Source organism: Hippocampus comes, unplaced genomic scaffold, assembly GCF_001891065.2.
Source record: "Hippocampus comes isolate QL1 unplaced genomic scaffold, H_comes_QL1_v1.1 scaffold63, whole genome shotgun sequence".
NCBI classification, from domain to species: Eukaryota; Metazoa; Chordata; class Actinopteri; order Syngnathiformes; family Syngnathidae; genus Hippocampus; species Hippocampus comes.
This window is the reverse complement of record NW_017805987.1, coordinates 805,402-815,571: the sequence shown is the minus strand read 5'-3', so window position 1 is coordinate 815,571 and position 10,170 is coordinate 805,402. Positions and strand designations below refer to the sequence as shown.

At 41.7% G+C, this 10,170-nt stretch overlaps 1 protein-coding gene across 1 annotated transcript in view; it reads left to right on the top strand.

Moving 5' to 3' along the window:
• Positions 1–8,514: 8,514 nt before the first annotated feature.
• Positions 8,515–10,170, top strand: part of nav3 (neuron navigator 3) — a 231,640-nt gene continuing 229,984 nt past the window's right edge. Inside the window, exon 1 of the mRNA XM_019891775.1 lies at positions 8,515–8,713. The gene's annotated coding sequence lies outside the window, so the exon portion shown is untranslated. The remainder of the gene's footprint in view (positions 8,714–10,170) is intronic.

Below are 10,170 nucleotides of genomic sequence, written 5' to 3'. Positions count from 1 at the left end.
ACCGCCAATCGGAGTAGAGCTTGATGTGACGTCACGTAAACGCAGGCCAATTGGAGAGGCCGTACTTGCCTTCTCCCCAATGGTTTTCACCAATGGGCGCGAACCGCCGACCACGCCTCTCGAGAGTTGTGTTGGCGGGGCAACAGGCGCGCTGCCGCAAAGCTTGTCCACCAACGAAGAGGTCTCACAAGATCAAATAACAAAGGAGACATTAAAAGAGACGTTGGTCTTCATATTTATATGATTCGACTTAATATTAGTCGGCTTATAAATACAGTGTATGCTAATGTTTTTATTGCTATTGATAAAATAATATTAGTTGTTTTTAAGAGTTACTCTACTAGTTTATTTATAAACGTTTCGTGTTTATGATAATTTTTTTAATCACCGCATGTGATTTGTCTTTGAATCGTATCTTATTATGTATTTGATGAATGTATTGTATCATTACTTTTGTTATGGAATACTTTGTTTGATTGCCATTGCTTTTTTCTCTCTCCATTTTTCTTGTTATACAATTTAATTTTGTTTGTGTTTATTGTCGTATTTTATTTTGTAGTCTGTTGTGATGATGATGATGATGATGATGATAATAGTTTTTAAATGTAATTTATTATTTCTGGATTACTTATTTGATATACATTATTGTACTTGTTATTGCGTGATTATTCATGATGTTATATGGCATATTATTTATATGTTTGGAAGTTATGTTATTCTTTTTTGGTGGGGGGGATTACATTGGTGGAATTTTACGCTTCTAAAATCAATACAAAATCTATTATTGGAGCTGTTAAATGAGAAAACTCAGTGAGACAATTACATATTATTATTTAGTCCTTCATATTCAGGAATATCACCACAAGAATTGACACTTAATGTCATTAAAGGTTCCTAATAAGGAAGCAGAAGCGTGTAGCGCAGAAACGTGTACCAACATGATATCAGAGTTCAGTACAGTATTCCGATTTTGCGGAATATTTCGGGATTTTTGTTATGTTTTGTTTTGTTTGGTTTTTCTACCAGCCGAGCAAAGCATCGCAACAATAGACGATCTTTGTTTGACCATCAACAAACTTGTGCTCATGTGTGTCGCCGCAAACACTACCAACCTCCCTCCAAACGTGGTATTAATTTGTGTCTTTTTCACTTTATGGCAGTGGGCTGTTGTTTCTGCAATAAAATGATCGTTTCTCCTGAAAGAGACAGATGGAAGGAGGAGGAGATGGGCTGCTGGGGGCGTGCAGTGGCGCTAAAAGTGCAGGGGTCGCAGCGGCAAAAATGCGCTGAAAGAGGGGGGTCCCGCCCTGTATGCAAACAGAACTTGAACAGCAACCTCCAATACACACACACACACAAAACTAAATGAGCGCTTTAAATCAGGTTGTATGCAGAGCGAAGACGTGATTGCAAGCATGAAAGACCCTTCCCCCTTTTAAATTGGAGTGAAGGTAGACAAGTTGGAACAAGTCAACTTAAGTCTGTCGTTCTCAATGTATGAAGAATTATATGAATATCAGTTGTCAAAGTATGAGGAATTCATATTGAGTTGTGCAAATGGACGGGAACAGTGTGTACTCAACAATGTACTTGAGTATCAGAAGTAAAACTTTTTTTTAATGAGTGGCTATTTATTTTTACCAATTAGTTTATTAACCTGCAGTTAAAAATCTGCTTGTTGTTTCATGAGTGGATCGGCCATTACATCAACCAGGAATTGATTCCGATTTTAATTTGTAGATTTACAAAGCTTGTTAGGGTAATATAATGGAGTGAAAATGTAGCACTTTTAAGGCCTTTAAAAAGTGCCTTTATTAAAGCTTATGGCAATAAATGTGACCATGAAATCAAAATGTTTACAGACTTTTCAAACAGAACGTGCCAGTAATTTACTTATGTAAATACTGTAACACGAACAATGTTAGAGTGGATTTTTTTTTTTTTGTGTGTCGTCTGGCCAGTTGAACTAATCACAAAAAAAACAAGCCATAACAGTGACCACATGAATGAAATGCAAATCTTTTCACTTATGTTTCACTTCATCATTAAATAAACCATTTGCATGTCAAAACCCCACAGAGAATGACTGTGAGTCTTGTAAAAATAGTCCTTCCTCATCAGCAGTGTGTGAGTAATGGACTTTAGTTGCCCGCCAATTTAGAATTCTGACTCATAGAATAGTACAAGCGCTTTTAAGTCCCACATTGGGGGAATGTGGTTTTACAGCAATAAGTCACACAGATGAACATCAAAACATCCAAAAGCATGCATCCTCATATTTATGACACCGGGCAATGTGAAGGAGCAACATTTTGTTAAAACATCAACATTGGATTGAATGAAGATGGAAAGCAATTGATAAAGTAAAATATGCAGACTCACTAAAATGTGTAAAGCAGATTTGGGATCTAATTTAGTTGTAGTTTTACTTTTACTTCCCTGCTATTCAACAAATTCCTTGCAACACTCAGAGCTGAAGGCCGCCATTTATTTAAAATGACATCGGTAGCCTAACGGGACATGTTTCTTAGTGTCTCTTTCAGGGTGGGATGTGTATTGTCTTCTGAAGTTGCTAATTGCATGTTCTCATAAACCGGCTGGGCAGGTTGCACCTTGTCCCATTGATTCATTTTCTGATACGCTTATCCTCAACAGGGGGTCACGGGGCATGCTGGAGCCTATCCCAGCTGTCATCGGGCAGGAGCTGGTTGCCAGCCAGTCTCCGGGTAGAACAACTCCACAGATAAAACCAGGAGCCGGAATCGAACCCTCCACCTCCGTACTGTGAAGCTGACACGCTCACCAGTTGTCCACCCAGCCGTGCAACTTTATCCCACACTTTTTGTTTAGTTCATCCAACAGCGGGATTATGACGTAATCCATTTTGAGTTATTTTTGAACAAGGTAAAAATCCCTCAATTCAAAACTGGTTGTTTTATCTACTCAAAACGGGTACAGTATTTGCATTATGCGGTATTTTGAATCGAGCGTTTGGTTGACGTACGTGCGTGCGCGTGACGTCATCGCATCTCACGTCGATAGCCTTCCATCAAGCTACCTGAGACTTGACGTACACACAATGGGGTCCAGGTTCCATGAGCACAAAAATCACCGCCGGGAGAAATATATTCACTTGGCGAGGTACATTGATGAGTTTGTTACCAGTACATATGATTCACATTGTGTGTATTGCGTTTTCTATTGAAGTCGTATGTCGGTAAGTGTTTCTAACTTCGTGGGTAGCCATTTTGACGTCAGCACACAGGTTTTCCGTCACCAAGCCATTTTTAGAATATATGAACGAAATTTGTTCATAATGCCAACTGTCATGTTTATGTTGACTTAGCCTCCTTGTCAAGTTGCTCGCATAAAGACAGCTCAATATACACGTACACTCATTTTGGCTAAATATACCGTCATTCGGTTTTCCGTCATTTTCAGCACCAGACATGCGCCCCCTGCTGTCTGAATTTACGAAGCCAAATTGTAAAATGGCCGTTCAAATTTATTTTCACATTATTTGTTGCGAAATGTATGTGTTGAGTGAACAAAAGTAGCGTCACTTTAGGATTTGCAATCTTAACAGTTTTATCTGAATTTGTAATCGAATGCAATTAATATTTACAGATTTTATACTGTCATGTATCAGAATTAATTTGGGGAATTGCTTAATGTGGTCGCGTTTGGATGGATTACTGAAAAACAATATGTACAATCGTTGAAACAACGAAGGAATCTAGTGCATTTGACCCATCATTTGGGGAAAATATCAAACAAATGCATCTAGTTGAAACAACCCAGACTTGTAGTTAATTTCACCCAGCATTTGGGGAGAACATATTACCAAAACATTTAATTGGAACCACCAATTATGGTTTTCAAGCGTCCCTGTTGGGATGGAGTGTTTATTGTCCCATGGAGTGACCGACTGTTTGTGATTGTGTGTTCACAGCAGTCTGCTAGGCAGGTTGCAACCTGTCAGGGTTGTCAGGGAAGTCAACTGACGCCGCTTGGGTGCCAAACAGCCACAAATGACACTTATTGCCCCCGTCTGAAAAAAAAAAAAAAAATATTGATCTCTCTGTATCATTTGCAAATGTGTTCAAGTCACCTAAAAGTAATTTGGGCCTAATTTCATTACAAAAATGACGGCCATGCTTCTTTATTGTTTTTAATTCCTTATTAACCCTTATGTACAGGTGACAAAAAGTCTACACACCCCTATTCAAAAACCAGGTTTTTGTGATGTAATAAATGAAAAAAAACTCACTGTTTAATATGATAAATCATTACACTACACTTTATTTTAGGGAACAGATGACTCATTCTGTGATGATCAAGACAGGACGACATCATGAATCCAGTTGGTGTTCAAGTGAGTGTCAACAATTAGATTTTAATTTTTCTGTCCTTCCATTTCCAATTTGACGTAAGTTTGTTCTCTTTTTGTTGTGGGCAAAATGGAATAGGTGCTGTTTGACCACCAGGGAGCTCTCTTCACCCGCCACTGCTGCTTCACTTCAAGCTCCACGGAGGTACCAACAACAGGGGTCATGGTTCTGAGTTCTGAACTGTAGTCTTTTTTTTAACTGTAGCGAATACCAGGGGAATTCAGTGCCTTTGTCCAAAGTTACCAGTGCTAGCCAATTCCACCAACCCATTCACCACTAATATGTTGTCAACCTCTGACATTAAAATGTGCTTCAATTTAAGAATAAATACCGGGCCAACACGGTGACCCGAGTTGTCTCTTCAGCCCGCCCAAATCCACTTTTCAAAATAATTGAGCCAAAATCCAGAGCTACCTCATCAGTGGGTCAGGAAAACAACCCCGCATCATTTAGTGCGTGTATAACTCGAAACGTATTCAACATCTGAAATAATTCTAATCTAATTATGGTCATGATTTACCATCGTAATATACTTTTATTTATTTCATAATATCGAATTAGCATTATAACTTTCTCTCATCCTTCCATGGTTCACTGCCTTTTAAAGTGAAGAGGATGAAGTCCGTATATTGAGCCTTCTGTTGGCGTGATCGATGGACTCTGACACCACAGGTTACGTGAAGTCGTTTGTCTTGCCGCTCGACGATGAACAATCTGAAGGATATACAGCCAAATCTGCTCCTCTGCTAATCCTCCAGGCGTGTAGGCCTCTCTATCAGAGCACGTGGACCCCCACATATACAGCACCCTCGGTGGGGGGGTTAGTAGTGATGCACCTGCGACCAATGATTGATGAGAAAGATTGCGTGTGTGATTTAAATGCCGCGCACCAGAGTTTCACCTGTTCTAAATGATCGCCAAACGTTCGAATCAGATCCCGAGCTCAATCAGCACAATATTTTACGAGCACATCAACACCAGTTGAAGTGCCACATTTGAAACGAGAAATCAATTTCATCGAAATATATTCCGCTGTGGGCCACAGTGATGTGAAAACATACCGCATCAACCCGATGAGGTGTAATGTTTCCATTTCGGGTTGTAAGCCATTTCGGGTTGGAGCAAAAACACTGCTCGGTGTGATGCAGTATACTGTTGGTAGAGAGCAAAATAATGTGTGGTAGTGCGTAGTACGTGTGCCCCACAGGTGAGATGTTCTGGGTTCAAATCTGATGGATTTTTTTTTTTTTAATATGTTAGGAAGTCGGAGTATGAATATGAAGTATATCATAAGAAGTCAATTTGCCTCATGCAGGGTGTTGTAATTGACTTTGTGTTAAAATCAAAATGTCATTCTATGTAAAGCTAATGTAAATGTCTCATTATATAGTAGGACTTTTAGGCATTTTAATTGAATCTACCGAACTGAGGATAAGTCGCATAGACGATAATGGTTGAAATATCTTTTTGCGGGGGTCAAAGTTGTGTATTCATTCCTTTTTTGAGAGGATGCGGTCGCCATGGGAACCACCTTGATCGACACAAAGTGTTGGGAGTGAGGCTTCCGAACAAGATTGGCTTCCCCTCCACTCTGCACCTGATCATACGCACACTAAATGAAAATACCAGAGTGAACCTTTTAACCTCCTCCAAAAAAGAAAGTGAATTTTTATTCCCATTTCTACTGGAAACTTGACTGATTATATGGGGTGGTAAAGGACCTAGGATTGAACCTTGGGGGACACCTTGAGAGAGAAGGCTGTAATGTTTGATGATGCCTAATGAGGTAATGCGGTGGCGTTTGGACAAACATCGGCAGCTGGTCCTCCACAGTTCTCTTTCTTTACACCAACTAAACAAAATCTCCAACCCAAATGTAGCGTACAATAACCAAAGCCGGTAATAGTCCTATTTAGCCATTTGAAATGTGATACACTGATGACCTTCTGTTTTGTAGCAGAGCCACGGCACCATCTGCACGCAATAAGCACCGAACGCCAGGACCCAGGTTTACAAAAATGAATAACACAGCTTGGCACTTACATACTGTAATAGGGTTTCGTATTTGTTTGTGTTCATGCTAAAATGGTTGCGCATCCAAAATTCCGCTTGTCAACAATGATCACCATTTCGATTGATGGAAAGCAAGCAAACTCGCGTTGCCTTTATTTACCTCTTAAATTCACAGCGCCTCATCCTTTCGCATTCTCCCACGCTGTCTATTTTGGCACTCGTGCATCAAGGAAACCTCAAGATGTAAATACTGACACACGCACCCGTCTCGGATCCCAGGGGTGTTTTAATATTCGTGAACATATACTCAAGCTAAGGGCTCTAAAAAAAATCTTTCTCGTCTCTACCATGACCTTAAACAATGCATCTTTTTAAAAATTATTATTGCTAAACAGCTTTGCTTTTAAAATGCGGAGACCGCTTGGATTTTAATATGTAGTACAATTCATTGAAGCTCATCTACCTCTAAAGTTGCACAAAAACTTTTCATTGGCATTTATTGCAATAATGGAACGGGGGAGTCGGAATGACCCGAGAAGAATTTTCATCAGATGTATTCTTTCCAGTTCATGATGCAGCGTAGTAAAGAACATACAGTATATTATAAACCAGCCGAAGCAAGGCCAGCTGCAGCGTGGCTCGTATATGGGATTCAATATCGAGCCCTTGTTGAGCAAATGAGTTGAGAAATGGGAGCCGCTGGCTGATGATCCATTTCACTGCGGCGCCGGCAGGCCGAATCCACCATACTGAGCTTCCTGCAGGCTTCCAGCTCTCCCCGCATTACGGATTCATTGCACACAAAAGGCTAAAAGCAGCTGGCTGGCCGCCCGACCGGGCTCCAAATTGCGTCAAATTGTTTTCCTTCTGATATTGTTTGCGTTCTGGTTGTTTGCTGAAATCACATCATATCAGACTGCTGATGAGAGGACCTAGCAGCGTCATTTTTTGCACGAAGGGAGGTGATGGAGAACACCAATCATATCCAAACGTTTTTTTTTTTTCAATTTTGGCTTGAGTTTTTCATTAATTTTCATCCGTCCATCCATTTTCTAATCCGCTTATCCTCACAAGGGTTGCACGCATGCTGGAGCCTATCCCAGCCGTCTTCGGGCAGTAGGGCGGGGGACACCCTGAACTGTTTGCCAGCCAATCGCAGGGCACGCATAGACCAACAACCATTTGCGCTCACAATCACATCTAGGAACAAGATAGAGTGTTTCATTAACCCATCATGCGTGTTTTTGGAATGTGGGAGGAAACCAGAGTACCCGGAGAAAACCCACGCAGGCACGGGGGCAGAACATGCAAACTCCACATAGGAAACCCGGTGCTGGAATCGAACCCTGCACTTCTGCACTGTGAAGCTGACGTGCGAACCAGTCGGCTGACGTGCTAACTAGTCGACCCACCGTGCCGCCCTCGTTAGTTTTCCTTCCCTATAATGCGACAAGACCGCTTTATACACGAACCAACCCTGTCGATTGTCCTCAACGCTTTGTGTCGATCAAGGTGGTTCCCATGGAGACCACATGCTCGAAAAGCGCAACCAATGCACCACTTTGCCAGAAAGGGATATGCAAACAACACTTATATTAGTGCCAACATGGAATTCAGCGTTGCTGTCTACTGTCAACTTGTACTGCACTCATTGCAAATACGGTCTTTTTCTCTATCCATCTGCCCGTCCATTTCCCACACCAAATATATTTATGTTCTCGAAATAAAATTTGAGACATTGTGACATCACCATTTCAACTCACTGTCCTTAACCTTAAAAAAAAAAAAAAAAAAAAAAAGTGCTATTCAAAAGGTGTCCCAATACTTTTCCCCAATCAAGTGAAGCAAAATGTGCACTTGTGTGTTCCAATATTTTCCATTTTGACCAATTAAAGCAGGGTTGCTGGGCCCTTAAGATATATAAACATGTTTGTATAAGTATGTTTTAGCATGTACTGCATTTAGTTTGCGAGTAGTATTTCTATTTTTTAACCCCTTCCAATGATCTTGTTGACAGAGCTCCTCCTGGGAGGTTTGATGTTCAATACTCCCACCGTGTGGCTAAAAAATGCAGCTGCCCCCTGATGCTGCGAGCGCTCAGACAAGCAGCGGATGCCTTGCAGTGAGGAAGGCTGCTTCCTTCCATCCCCGGAGCTGCTTTTTCACGCGATAGCCACCGCGCAGTCCACCGCTCCGTTTTGGAAGACTTTAAGCTCCTTCTCCTGAGCCAAAGGTGCTGTGGTGCACTTGGATTAAAAAGAAGATAAAGCGCTGCGGGGCCGGGGGAAGACAGACCTTCTGGACACCAGGTAAGACCGTTTTGCGATGGAAATGTATTTTCTCGAGGGGAATTTTCCAGTTTAGGTGGTGAAAATTTTGATCGCGGTTATCCCTGCGTTTGACTGTGCTTGTGCAAGGTGCATGTTGGGTGTCCAATTTAGGTTCCATTTATCTGCTTTAGTGTCAGTCTCTGACTCCTGCCAACATTTTTCAAATCGAAGCCCGACGCGATCCATTGAATTGAATTTTTGCCTGAATGGGGCTGTAGAGAGTGATACGGCAAACCGATTTGGGGTGATATTTTATAACCATAACAATCATGACATTCTGAAACGGGATCGACAGTCCATATTGATATTCGAGATGATAAATAAGCAGTCTGGAATGCAATTTAAAAATCACCTCGTCAGAGTCAAATCGGATGCAACAGGTAAGTGTGAGCAGCATGTTGAGCTGCTGTTTTGTACTTCTCAGGTTCAGGGTTTGGGATTTTATTTCGATGTATATTGTATTTAAAAAAAAAAAGGCATAAATCGTCATTTCACTTGTTCAAGCAAACAATGGTTAAAAGCTTCCAACTTAAGTACTAACGAGAAGTTGGCCATCGGTTTGTAATGTGGTCCAAGTTTGTAATTTTGGTTGGTTTGCGTTGTAATTTCCTACAGTTGCCACAAGATGGCAGCAAAAACAACTTTTGGGATATTAGGCGAATAGAAAAAGCTATGACCTTATTAAATGAAGCCCCACGGCACTTTAACATATTCCTTGACCTGAAGATGCCACACGATGGCACCAAAGCAGTGTTTTCATGTTAGACATGGCTTTGGCCTCAGTACCAAAACAGAAAATAAGAGTTTCCCCCCAAAACCTGCAAAGAGCCACATTTCTGAGTGCACGGTTACGGTTTATCTACAGTGACAATAAAATGATCTCGTACCAAGCCAGTTTGCATCTCATAGTTGTGACAAGACTGTTCGAAATAGAAGAAACAGAATCGACCCAGTCAGCAAAGCGTGTGGGAAGCGTTTTGCCATCATGATTCGACTTCTGTCAAATGGACCCAGAGGAGCGAGCTCCTTCGTCCCCCCAGGCTCGAGCCTTCAACTCCAACTTCCGTCTTCGCTTTGGTAGCCGCCCGTCCTCCCGATCCGTGCTCGTTTCTCCCTTTTGAATGACTTTCATGTCATCACTTTGCCTTTGAAGAACCACTTCTCGTGGCGCCCTCTTCGTCTGGTTACGTTTCGCTGCGATGAATGGCGATTGAAGACGGTTCATTCAGCCGAACGTCTGATTGAATTAGTGGGGTAGATGAGGCTTTAAACTGTCTTGTGTGTGTGTGTGGGGGTGGGGGTGGGTGTGTGTGTGTGTGGGTGTGTCACGTTTGCAGTTACGTGCTGGGCTCGGCGAGCCAGAAGTTGTCAGCAGAGGGCCCCAAGGAGCAGCCGGTCACTTTGGAGTACAAAGGCCAGGTTGAACGGGGGGTGAC